The sequence below is a fragment of the Salmo salar genome, chromosome 16 (assembly GCF_965601325.2).
Source record: "Salmo salar chromosome 16, fSalSal1, whole genome shotgun sequence".
In the NCBI taxonomy this organism is placed as follows: Eukaryota; Metazoa; Chordata; class Actinopteri; order Salmoniformes; family Salmonidae; genus Salmo; species Salmo salar.
The window spans coordinates 81,558,577-81,571,928 of NC_138306.1; the positions used below are offsets into that span (position 1 = coordinate 81,558,577).

General features: G+C 44.5%; 1 pseudogene across 1 annotated transcript in view; it reads right to left on the bottom strand.

The window, feature by feature from the left end:
* LOC106574789 (dynein regulatory complex subunit 11-like) overlaps positions 1-13,352 on the bottom strand; it is a 49,768-nt pseudogene that overhangs the window by 29,073 nt on the left and 7,343 nt on the right. The window contains exons 14-15 of the transcript XR_014380810.1: positions 10,286-10,365; positions 3,142-3,268 (exon numbers count right to left, since the gene is read on the bottom strand). The product of XR_014380810.1 is annotated as a dynein regulatory complex subunit 11-like (transcript). The remainder of the gene's footprint in view (positions 1-3,141; positions 3,269-10,285; positions 10,366-13,352) is intronic.

Genomic DNA, 13,352 nt, shown 5'->3' on the forward strand with positions numbered 1-13,352 from the left:
GATTGGTTAGTGTTTCTGGGGGTTGGTTAGTGTGTCTGGGGGTTGGTTAGTGTGTCTGGGGGTTGGTTAGTGTCTCTGGGGGTTGGTTAGTGTGTCTGGGGGTTGGTTGTGTCTGGGGGTTGGTTAGTGTCTCTGGGGGTTGGTTAGTATGTCTGGGGGTTGGTTAGTGTTTCTGGGGGTTGGTTAGTATGTCTGGGGGTTGGTTAGTGTCTCTGGGGGTTGGTTAGTGTGTCTGGGGGTTGGTTAGTGTGTCTGGGGGTTGGTTAGTGTTTCTGGGGGTTGGTTAGTGTCTCTGGGGGTTGGTTAGTGTGTCTGGGGGTTGGTTAGTGTTTCTGGGGGTTGGTTAGTGTTTCTGGGGGTTGGTCAGTGTGTCTGGGGGTTGGTTAGTGTCTCTGGGGGTTGGTTAGTGTTTCTGGGGGTTGTGTTTCTGGGGGTTGGTTAGTGTTTCTGGGGGTTGGTTAGTGTGTCTGGGGGTTGGTTAGTGTGTCTGGGGGTTGGTTAGTGTCTCTGGGGGTTGGTTAGTGTGTCTGGGGGTTGGTTAGTATGTCTGGGGGTTGGTTAGTGTCTCTGGGGGTTGGTTAGTGTGTCTGGGGGTTGGTTAGTGTCTCTGGGGGTTGGTTAGTGTCTCTGGGGGTTGGTTAGTATGTCTGGGGGTTGGTTAGTGTGTCTGGGGGTTGGTTAGTGTGTCTGGGGGTTGGTTAGTGTGTCTGGGGGTTGGTTAGTGTCTCTGGGGGTTGGTTAGTGTGTCTGGGGGTTGGTTAGTATGTCTGGGGGTTGGTTAGTGTTTCTGGGGGTTGGTTAGTGTCTCTGGGGGTTGGTTAGTGTCTCTGGGGGTTGGTTAGTGTCTCTGGGGGTTGGTTAGTATGTCTGGGGGTTGGTTAGTATGTCTGGGGGTTGGTTAGTGTGTCTGGGGGTTGGTTAGTATGTCTGGGGGTTGGTTAGTGTTTCTGGGGGTTGGTTAGTGTCTCTGGGGGTTGGTTAGTATGTCTGGTTGAGCACCAAGCATTATCTAATACAAGTAAAATATTTATACAATATTTTTATCTGGACACTTTTTTTCATACAAATATGCAAGTAACCATTTCACTGTACCCTTTACACCTTCTGTATCCTGTGCATGTGACAAATACACTTTGACTCTATTTGATATCCTGTTAGGGCTAGGGGGCAGCATTGACACGGCTGGATAAAAAACATACCCGATTTAATCTGGTTACCACTCCTACCCAGTAACTAGAATATGCATATACTTATTACATATGGATAGAAAACACCCTAAATTTTCTAAAACTGTTTGAATGGTGTCTGTGAGTATAACAGAACTCAAATGGCAGGTCAAAACCTGAGAGATTCCTTTACAGGAAGTGGCCTGTCTGACCATTTGTTGAACTTCTTTTCCATCTCTATCATTTACTAAGGATCTCTGCTCTAACGTGACACTTCCCACGTCTTCCATAGGCTCTCAGAGCCCGGGAAAAAACAGAATGTCGTCATTCCAGCCCCAGGCTGAAACACATTATCGCCTTTCTCAAGTGGCCGATCAAGAGACACTGGCTTATGCGCGTGACCCCGACCGCCCCCGCCTTTGGGATTTTTTCCTCTGTTTGCCGAAAAGGAGATTCCCTGTCGGAATATTATCGCTTTTCTACGAGAAAAATGTCGTAAAAATTGATTTTAAACAGCGGTTGACATGCTTCGAAGTACGGTAATGGAATACTTAGAATTTTATTGTCACGAATTGCGCCATGCGCGTGACACTTCTTTACTATTTCGGATAGTGTCTGGAACGCACGAACAAAACGCCGCTATTCGGATATAACGATGGATTATTTTGGACCAAACCAACATTTGTTATTGAAGTAGCAGTCCTGGGTGTGTATTCTGACGAAGACAACAAAAGGTAATGAAACTTTTATAATAGTAAATATGATTATGGTGAGTGCTAAACTTGCCGGGTGTCTAAATAGCGAGCCCGTGATGCCTAAGCTATGTACTTAGAATATTGCAAAATGTGCTTTCACCAAAAAGCTATTTTAAAATCGGACATATCGAGTGCATAGAGGAGGTCTGTATCTATAATTCTTAAAATAATTGTTATGCTTTTTGTGAACGTTTATCGTGAGTAATTTAGTAAAATGTTAGCGAATTCCCCGGAAGTTTGCGGGGGGTATGCTAGTTCTGAACGTCACATGCTAATGTAAAAAGCTGGTTTTTGATATAAATATGAACTTGATTGAACAAAACATGCATGTATTGTATAACATAATGTCCTAGGGTTGTCATCTGATGAAGATCATCAAAGGTGAGTGCTGCATTTAGCTGTCTTCTGGGTTTTGGTGACATTATATGCTGGCTTGAAAAATGGGTGTCTGATTATTTCTGGCTTGGTACTCTGCTGACATAATCTAATGTTTTGCTTTCGTTGTAAAGCCTTTTTGAAATCGGACAGTGTGGTTAGATTAACGAGAGTCTTGTCTTTAAATGGCTGTAAAATAGTCATATGTTTGAGAAATTGAAGTAATAGGATTTTTAAGGTTTTGAAAATCGCGCCACAGGATAGCAGTGGCTGTTACGTAGGTGGGACGAATTCGTCCCGCCTAGCCTAGAGAGGATATAGTGTGTGTTTACCAGAGACGGTAATGTGAAGACCAACATGACCTGCACCAAAGTCAGATTAGGATACAGGCCAAGGACTAGATCAAGTGTATTTTTACCTGGAGTTTGTCCTTACTGTAGGCTACTACTTTTACCACTTTTAGTCTTGAAATCTTTGGTTGTTTACTAAACTACTCACTCTGTTTAGCAAATGGCCTCACATGAATCCTTAAAGAGATGGGTGGGGCTAAAGCTTAAGAGGGTGTGAATGATGCTGAATGGGTGTAGACAAAGAAGAGCTCTCCACTAGGTGTATCAAAACATTCAAGGGCCATTTTCTCAAAAGTGGGGTTACAAGTTTATCAACTTTCAAAGCAGAATCACTTTCCCATTATTCCTCAACTGCAGTGTATGATATACCATTTTCTAGCTTTGTGTGTGAGTGTGTGTGTGCGCGTTTGCGTGTGTGTGTGTGTGTGTGTGTGTGTGTGTGTGTGTGTGTGTATTTTGTGAGTGTGTGTTGAGACCAACGACCTAGTCTCTCACCTGAACTCTGACCTCCTCCTCCACCTCCAACCTCTTCTCCTCACGCACCAGCTGGACATCAAACCGCTGCAGGAAGTTCTGTGTCTCATCACGCCCCTGCCACACACACACACACATCTACACACATCTACACACACACACACACACACACACACACACACACACACACACACACACACACACACACACACACACACACACACACACACACACACACACACACACACACACACACACACACACACACACACACACACACACACACACACCACTGACAGTAGAGCATGAGGAAGCATGCTGGAGTGGTCAGTAGGGAAAGCAGACAGGACCAGAGAGAGAGGGACGTGCAGGTGGAGGAGTGTGTGTGTGTATATGTGTGTGTGTATATCTATTAGTGTCTGGGACTAAGGCAATGCATATTGTCCTCTCCAAGTTGCTCTGTCCGCTCTCAGGCACCACTTCCTGGTCAGGAAATTAACTTCCTGCTACTGGCCTGTCACAACGCCAAGCAAAGATTTCCTCATCAAGCCTGTGAACTTACTAAATGACTGAGAGTTTGACTGTGTGATATTAGGTTGCTTCTTGTGTAAATATTTTCCGTCTGGAGAAAACATTTCTATGAATGCAACAGTGCTCTTGCCATGTACAGGAAAAAAACGACATAGCAAGTCCATTTCATCAAAAATACATTCACAGTAGAAGAAAGTCTAATACAATTTTAAGTGAGGGGTACACTGCCTGGCACAACTGCAAATGTATCTCCCATCACACCATTCATGGATATCTATCACACAAATGGGATCTGAGCCTTCAAAACAACCACTCAAAATGCCGGACACAACTAAACACTGGTACAGCCAAAGGCCATTACAGACAGAAGACCCCAGCTGCCCTGTCATCTCTCTTCTAAAACCTTCTTTGGTCTCTGCATTGGCATGGAAACGGTTGTGGTCCAAATGTGCCATTTTGTGAGACCTTTTTGTTAACATGGTATCACAAGATAATTACCAACATCCGACTTGTTTTCACATTTGACAGATAAATCCCACCCCTTTCGGATGAAGACCTGTCAAGTTCAGGCAGGAGTCAAAGGCCATTGGTTTAACAGCTTGCTCCGGTGGCACCTCCATATACGGCGTCTCTTTGAAATGGGATCTGCTCGGAAGGTCAGAGATCAACCTTTCCTCTCCTCCTCCACAAGGCCCCCTTTTTAAAGTCCCCCGTTTCAAAACATCCCCCAGGCAATCTGATACATGTAATTACCTTTTCTCGTGTCTGTTCCCAAAACTCAATCTGTCTGTTTGTTTAAAGAGGGCATACTTTCTATGCCTCTGAAAGTAGAAGGGTGTGAAGAGAAAGCAGTGGTGTAAGTGGTAGAAAGGTCAGCATTTCAAGTCCACTATATTGCCATTAGGAGAATATATATATATATATATATATATATATACACACCACCTGGCTGGTGAAAGACACAGATTAGAATGGAAGTGTGATCAACAGCGTTTTCTTTGCCAAGGCCACAGTCTGCTACATCCACAGTATGTGCTTCGGCTTCCAATATATATCTAGGCATTAGTATGCTGCACACCTTTCTACCACAGAGCCCCCTTCTTTTCTGCTTGTTCACTCTGGGAAAAACAAGGTGTTTTGAGCTGAGCTGCAAACAGGAAGAGTGAGTCTGCTAAGTAAAGAATGCTTCCTATTGCACGGTCCTCTGGCCAGGAAATTGAAATTATATCCATGGTTCACATCCAATCGCTGCTCCGTGACACTGGCCCTGGCTTGCCTGGGCACACAGGAAGAGAGTTCCAGGTCCAATCACGTTCCCAGGGTTTGTCCGTCCGTGGTTCCCTTCCAGCCCCCAGCCCAGCTGGGATGTATGGGGGGAAGTAGAGGAGGTAGTGGGAAAAAAGTGATATAAACAAAAAAAAGTACCCAGCAAGAGGGACGGAAACAAAACAAAACAAAAATAACAGGATAAAGTAGCACACAATGAACTATCACCCCAATGAAACACTTAGCCGTGACTAGTGTATGGACAAGATGTCAAAGTAAAAGTCTCACACTACCGAGAAAGTCAAGCATCTTTTGTTTTCCCAACAAACACAAACTCTCAGTGGAACGGACCTATAGACATGAACCCTCATTGAATTCTGGGTAAATATTTGCTCCACCTTTTCCGCTTCATTACATCTAAATCAACCTAAAGAGCCAGTCATTAACTAATTTTCCAATTACCACACACCTGATAAAACAGAGCTGATGTGACAGGACCACCGTTTACAGAGCGCCCTGACATTTATTATTATTATTTTTAATCAGGCCTTTGACAGGCTGGATGTTTTACATGGGTTTAAGAGCTATATTCTGCTCTTTATGAATGTTAATGACAAACTGTGTTTTAGGATCTTTAATGCTGAGGCTTAAGGGAGATGATGAAAGAGAGAAAGGAGGAGAAGAGATCGAAGGAGGGAGGAGGAGAGAGACAGGAGAAGGAGAGAGGGAGAGGGAGGAGAGTGAGGAGAGTGAGAGGGGGATGAGGGAGGAGAGTGAGGAGAGTGAGAGGGGGATGAGGGAGGAGAGGGAGGAGAGTGAGAGGGGGAGGAAGGAGGAGAGGGAGGAGAGTGAGAGGGGGATGAGGGAGGAGAGGGAGGAGAGTGAAAGGGGGATGAGGGAGGAGAGGGAGAGGGAAGAGAGGGAGAAGAGGGAGAGAGAGAGAGAGAGAGAGAGGGAGAGGGGGATGAGGGAGGAGAGGGAGGAGAGTGAGAGGGGGATGAGGGAGGAGAGGGAGGAGGACTAGCTGCAGTGTTTTAGTCCCTGTCCTTCCCCATTACTATAAGGCACTAAGAGGAGAGTTCACTCCTAATAAAAACCTCAAAATCAATCACTCCCCTCTCATGTTGGAGTCTAGACGCCGTCAACCTACAGCTAACTTAGACCGGGGCTAGCTTGGGCTAATAAGAGAGACTGGCCCCTGATATAGGCAAAGCCGCTCTATGGCCTTGTAGAAACCGCTGACCTCACTACACAGTACACACACACACACACACATACACACACACACACACACACACACACGCACACGCACACACACACACACACACACACACACACACACACACACACACACACACACACACACACACACACACACACACACACACACACACACAACGTGATAAACGTTGTGGAGGTCAGGTGGTGAGATGATGAGGTGTGAAGCGCTGGGCCAGCATCTGGTCTTCATTACATCTCAAAGGTCTGTGTGTGTGTGTGTTGCTTCTAACAGGAATGTAACCTAAAGCCCTGTGTTGTACCAGTTGCCATCTGAGGTGAATCATAACGAGGAGACAATTTAACACTTTTGACTGGGAATATAATTACTTCCTGCTAACTCTACAGCTGCTGACTGGCTATTGGTTGTAGGTTCTGTTACCCTCTCCTTCACCCTCTCAATGCTGAACTAAAGGTGAGGCAGAGCAGAGGTGGAGCAGAGACCTACGGTCACTGACAGACTAGGGTTAGACACAAGTAAGATGTTAGTCTCCATCAGCTAATCATTTCTCCAGCTGGTTCTGTTGGTTGGAGCATGATTCAGATCAAAAGACCATTGAGCTCTCCCCAAAAAAGTTGAGTTTGTAAAACCAGTGCTGGCAAGACCAATGTTGTGGCTTCAATTGAATTCCCACATGGGTCACCTGCTCTGAATATGTGTGTTTAATAGTGGACTATAGGTATCTTTGAATAAAGGCGTTATTGTGTTATGACATTTCTCATTAAGCTGGGAACACTGAGAAGGCTGTATCTTTGTCGTCCACAGGGATGTCAACAGGATATCCCAGTGATTTGACTCTAATGCTCCCATTGTGTAGATTAGGAAGTAGCGCAGCAGCTTGAAAGGGCTGAATTTGCCACTGTGGCACAGATATACACACAGCGACTATTCACTCAATTCCCTTCAGCCTCATTCACTTACCTTTCATCCAAGGATATCACAGGCCCATGAACGTTCAATGAGTCGAGATATTGACTGGTCACTTTGTATCAGAGAGGGAGTCAATTCCATTTCAATTACTAAACTGCCTGGAATTCAGAATGGAACTATTGAGTTCATAGACGTTTAAATGAAACTACTGTGCTATCCATAATACTCCCCACAGCTTTGGGGGATAAGCCTGCGTAATATAATAATCACGCCATTTCTCCTCTGAATAATGTTTGTTGTTTTGGCACCAACCCTGTAGACCTTTGAGACACGCCCGGAGAGCAGTGGTGACTGATCCTGCATATTTCCCTCAGTGATTTGTGGGTGTTTGTGCAGCAGTAGAACCGCCTGACGAGAAGCCAAATAACACATGCTGCCCCCAGAGAAGCATTCCACCATTCCACCTAGAACCCTTCCACCTCAGGTGACTGGGTCAGATAAGTTAAGTGAAGGGAGGGAGAGGGGGAGAGATAGGAGTGATGAGACCCAGGATGTATGTGGTCGGAGGATGCAGACTCCTCCAGAGAGAGAGATCCCTCCCTACTCAAGACCAAGAAGCTTCATCTGGTTGTTGAAACGTTGTTGAAAGGGTTTGAGTCTTTAAGGAGTTAAATATTGAAGTCAGACGAGCTCAAATGGAGATAGGTGGAGTTACTCCTGGATGTTTGACCTGTATCTAGCAGCAACAGGAGGAAAGCAGCAGCTTTTGGAGATAGGTGGAGTTACTCCTGGATATCTGACCTGTATCTAGCAGCAACAGAAGGAAAGCAGCAGCTTTTGGAGATAGGTGGAGTTACTCCTGGATGTTTGACCTGTATCTAGCAGCAACAGGAGGAAAGCAGCAGCTTTTGGAGATAGGTGGAGTTACTCCTGGATATCTGACCTGTATCTAGCAGCAACAGGAGGAAAGCAGCAGCTTTTGGAGATAGGTGGAGTTACTCCTGGATGTTTGACCGGTATCTATCAGCAACAGGAAGGAAGCAGCAGCTTTTGGAGATAGGTGGAGTTACTCCTGGATGTTTGACCTGTATCTATCAGCAACAGGAAGGAAGCAGCAGCTTTTGGAGATAGGTGGAGTTACTCCTGGATGTTTGACCGGTATCTATCAGCAACAGGAGGAAAGCAGCAGCTTTTGGAGATAGGTGGAGTTACTCCTGGATGTTTGACCTGTATCTAGCAGCAACAGGAGGAAAGCAGCAGCTTTTGGAGATAGGTGGAGTTACTCCTGGATATCTGACCTGTATCTAGCAGCAACAGGAGGAAAGCAGCAGCTTTTGGAGATAGGTGGAGTTACTCCTGGATGTTTGACCGGTATCTAGCAGCAACAGGAAGGAATCAGCAGATTTTGGAGATAGGTGGAGTTACTCCTGGATGTTTGACCTGTATCTAGCAGCAACAGGAAGGAAGCAGCAGATTTTGGAGATAGGTGGAGTTACTCCTGGATGTTTGACCTGTATCTAGCAGCAACAGGAGGAAAGCAGGAGCTTCTGTCATTTCTCTGCATTGTTTCTCCATTAGGGGAGACAGCTGGAGTCAGTCAACACAGACTTCAGTACTCAACATTCTGTTGAAATCTCCCTTGGTCGCCTATCAAAATGTGGAAAGAGTCAAACTGACTTAACCAGAAGAGGGGATAGCTGTCAAAGGGCTAATGACTAAACCTGTGAAAAGCTAAAACACCAAAACAAAGTCAGTCATCCATCTCCATTGGATTTGGAGGAAGCAGGGTGGTTGACTTGAAACAACAATCTGGAGGCTCCAGGTCCAACTGCTCCTCACTGAGTCATTGCGTAAAGGCAGACATGGGGGTTGGACACACGCTCCTCCACGGGTCACAGAGAGACAGGAGCCTGGGCGGCACGCATCACTTCCTCGTTGAGGGTCCAGGGCACCATGGGAGGCAGGAAGTCTGTCAGGTGATCAGATTGATTTGTGGTCCCACACTGATTCAAGAAACACCAACAACAGGCCCATGGTAAAGATTCAGAAACCGCTAGCCTCTCAAGCTGTGACTCCTGTCACTATACAACAGTTGACAATGTCTGAGACACCGCTGTCTTCAGTGAGACAGCATGAACCATCACAGAGAGAAACACTGTGGAAGGTAGACTTCAGATCTGTGCCTATCAGCTCGATCCTTTAGCAATGCTGTGTAAATAGTTCATCATTGCCTCTTATCACCACATTACTATGGTCTTCATACTGACTCTAACTCACCTTTATACATTACTATGGTCTTCATACCTACTCTCTAACTCACCTTTATACATTATTATGGTCTTCATACCTACTCTCTAACTCACCTTTATACATTACTATGGTCTTCATACCTACTCTCTAACTCACCTTTATACATTACTATGGTCTTCATACCTACTCTCTAACTCACCTTTATACATTACTATGGTCTTCATACCTACTCCCTAACTCACCTTTATACATTACTATGGTCCTCATACCTACTCTCTAACTCACCTTTATACATTACTATGGTCCTCATACCTACTCTCTAACTCACCTTTATACATTACTATGGTCCTCATACCTACTCTCTAACTCACCTTTATACATTACTATGGTCATCATACCTACTCTCTAACTCACCTTTATACATTACTATGGTCCTCATACCTACTCCCTAACTCACCTTTATACATTACTATGGTCTTCATACCTACTCTCTAACTCACCTTTATACATTACTATGGTCCTCATACCTACTCCCTAACTCACCTTTATACATTACTATGGTCCTCATACCTACTCTCTAACTCACCTTTATACATTACTATGGTCCTCATACCTACTCTCTAACTCACCTTTATACATTACTATGGTCTTCATACCTACTCTCTAACTCACCTTTATACATTACTATGGTCCTCATACCTACTCTCTAACTCACCTTTATACATTACTATGGTCCTCATACCTACTCTCTAACTCACCTTTATACATTACTATGGTCCTCATACCTACTCTCTAACTCACCTTTATACATTACTATGGTCTTCATACCTACTCTCTAACTCACCTTTATACATTACTATGGTCCTCATACCTACTCTCTAACTCACCTTTATACATTACTATGGTCTTCATACCTACTCTCTAACTCACCTTTATACATTACTATGGTCTTCATACCTACTCTCTAACTCACCTTTGTACATTTTGTTTCCCTCCACAACAGTAGGGAGGAAGTTGCTCGGGGGCATTTTCCAGCCCTTCTCCTCCTCCTTCAAGAGACAAGAAATGAATCAATCAATTAAATTACGTGTATTACAGCTGGACACAGTTTTAAAGCTTTATAAGTAGTTTCATTCCGTGTTATTTTCTCAAAGTCCTATGTATAGTCTATGCATTTTAGGACAGATGCAATCTAAGCAAGGCAGAAAGGAAATGGCACCTTGTAGTTTAAGGTAATGACAGGGGTCTCAGGGCTTATGGCTATTTTAGTGGAGAGAGTTGAGGTTTTCAGAAACTCCACATGACTTGGATAGAGTTCAAAGCTGCTCTACAGATGACCTGCCCTCCGCTGTGCTGTTACACCAGGTCAGATCCAGAACTATCCATGCTGTGACACCAGATCAGATCCAGAACTATCTATTCTCTGACACCAGATCAGATCCAGAACTATCTATGCTCTGACACCAGGTCAGATCCAGAACTATCCATGCTGTGACACCAGATCAGATCCAGAACTATCCATGCTGTGACACCAGATCAGATCCAGAACTATCCATGCTGTGACACCAGGTCAGATCCAGAACTATCTATGCTGTGACACCAGGTCAGATCCAGAACTATCCATGCTGTTACACCAGGTCAGATCCAGAACTATCCATGCTGTTACACCAGGTCAGATCCAGAACTATCTATGCTGTGACACCAGGTCAGATCCAGAACTATCCATGCTGTTACACCAGGTCAGATCCAGAACTATCCATGCTGTTACACCAGGTCAGATCCAGAACTATCCATGCTGTGACACCAGATCAGATCCAGAACTATTCATGCTGTGACACCAGGTCAGATCCAGAACTATCTATGCTGTGACACCAGGTCAGATCCAGAACTATCCATGCTGTTACACCAGGTCAGATCCAGAACTATCTATGATGATGTGGATAAACAGTAGCAGACAGAGAGATGCTGAGTGGATGACTTATAGAACTAGATGTTGTCTTAATGCATAGTCAGGAGTACAACATCAACATCCAGTCCCTTTACACATGCACACATACGAAAACACACGCGCTCATGCACACACACGCATGGTTTCTCTTCCATTCAATGAGGAGAGTTCTAGACAGGTAGGGAGTGGACTGGGGGGACTGTTCTCAAAGGGAATCTATCAGTTATTCAGACATGGCATGTTTTATGTTCCCTCTCATTCTTTAATACATTTCACCATTAGCATTTAATGGCTCCCAAAAGATGGAGAAATCCATTTGAAAATATTGGAGGAGTCTTAAGTGCTTCATAATACGCTCCAACGTTGGATGACAACACTCATGATGCGAGGCAGGAAGCGTCCTTATGGATCGACCAGGACCAGGACCAGGACAGCCATGGTCAGATGTTGCATTTCAGGGCTGTGAAAACGTACTAGGGTTTTAATAGAGACAGATCAGGTAGTGAGGAACTGATGTCGATCATCGTGCTTAAGAGTGGGGGGGGTTTAGTGACCTGGTAAACCCGTGTTTATCTATAGATAACACTTCATTGTTTCTCTTTGTAGGACTGTTCAGGATTGTTCAGGACAAGGAAGTCCCATAGAAGTCCAATAACAAATCAGGGCACAACCATAGGGTTTAAAATATAACTGTTCACACCACCATGAGTCAATGTGTAACTTAACCTCTGATACAGATGTAATACTGCCAGTCACAGAAAGGAGTATAAAACTCCAAGAGATGAAGTGTCTATTTGATGAGTTCGACCATCCCATACCAAGCACATCTGGAATACTCCTCTAGGAATGAAGCCTGTAACGTGATGTCCCCTTCTAGCCATGGTATTTCTCTGGTTCATGAGCTGTCTCCAACGTGGTCAGATGGATGTGACATGTTCCTCCACAGCAAATTAAAGGGGCATTTCTTGGTTTTTACGTGAACAATGCTTCCATTCTAGTCTGTCGGATCAGAGCCAGAGAATATGAGTGAGGACTTGTAATCCTCTTTCTGTTGCACAGTAACCACTAGTCATGACATCATCCTGATTCTAGAACATTGTAATGTCCCCTGTGTACAGGATTAGCCTTACTGTAAAACGAGAAGTATCATGCCCTTTTTACCTCTATCCGTCTCTGGTAAAAGCGTGAGTGACAGACTGAGACACATTGGTTTTATCTCTGAGACGGTCAGTCTGCTTTTAGACTCTCTGACAGACTGCAGAGTGCTAGTTTAATCACACACCTCACTCAGAAGCACACTGTGCCATTCTGTCTGAGAGGCTAAAGTGACTCCCAACTACAAAGGAGAGAAGCCCTGCCAAGGCTCAGCTCTGTTCCCCTGAACATCTCTTATCAGTTCTTTTGGCTTTAATCCTACATTATCACCCTCAACCATTATCACAGCTATTCTAAGAGCCCTATTCAAGCAAGCTCCGTAACCGGATGTCCAGGACTGTACGGAAAACCCGGTTAAATAGACTTTGATTGAAAACAAGTGAACTCCTTATCCAATAGCTGTTGCTATTCTGTTCAGGAACACATATTAGCTACTTCAATAAGAGATTTAAAGTCATAGAGAAGTCATTCAACAAAATAGTCATGAATAATCTTAGTGCTCTATTCAATCCGTATCCAGGAAATACAGTGTTACAGCGTGATTTAAATTTAAAGGTAATGTTCCAGCGTTAGCTGAGCCTGCGTTCACGATAAACGCTGCACATGTCAGCTCAATCGGAATTTACCTTTACATTTATATTGCGTAATCTGTAACGCTTCAGCGATACAGGATGAATATAGCCCTTACTTTTATTGGCTTGATGTGGGACAACGAGAGACATATTCTTCATGCAAGGGGGATGTGGACTGGGACTGAATCCTTGGCTTGAACAAACCATTTTGAGGAACACTTGACTGAAGTCAGAAACATTTCCTCACAGAGTCTTCAGTCTTCAGCAGTAAACATCTCTATCGTTCCACCACACCCTCAATCATCTGAGAAGACCATGGGACAGAGCTCTACCGCTTAGCTTCTGATTTAGTAGCGGAGGG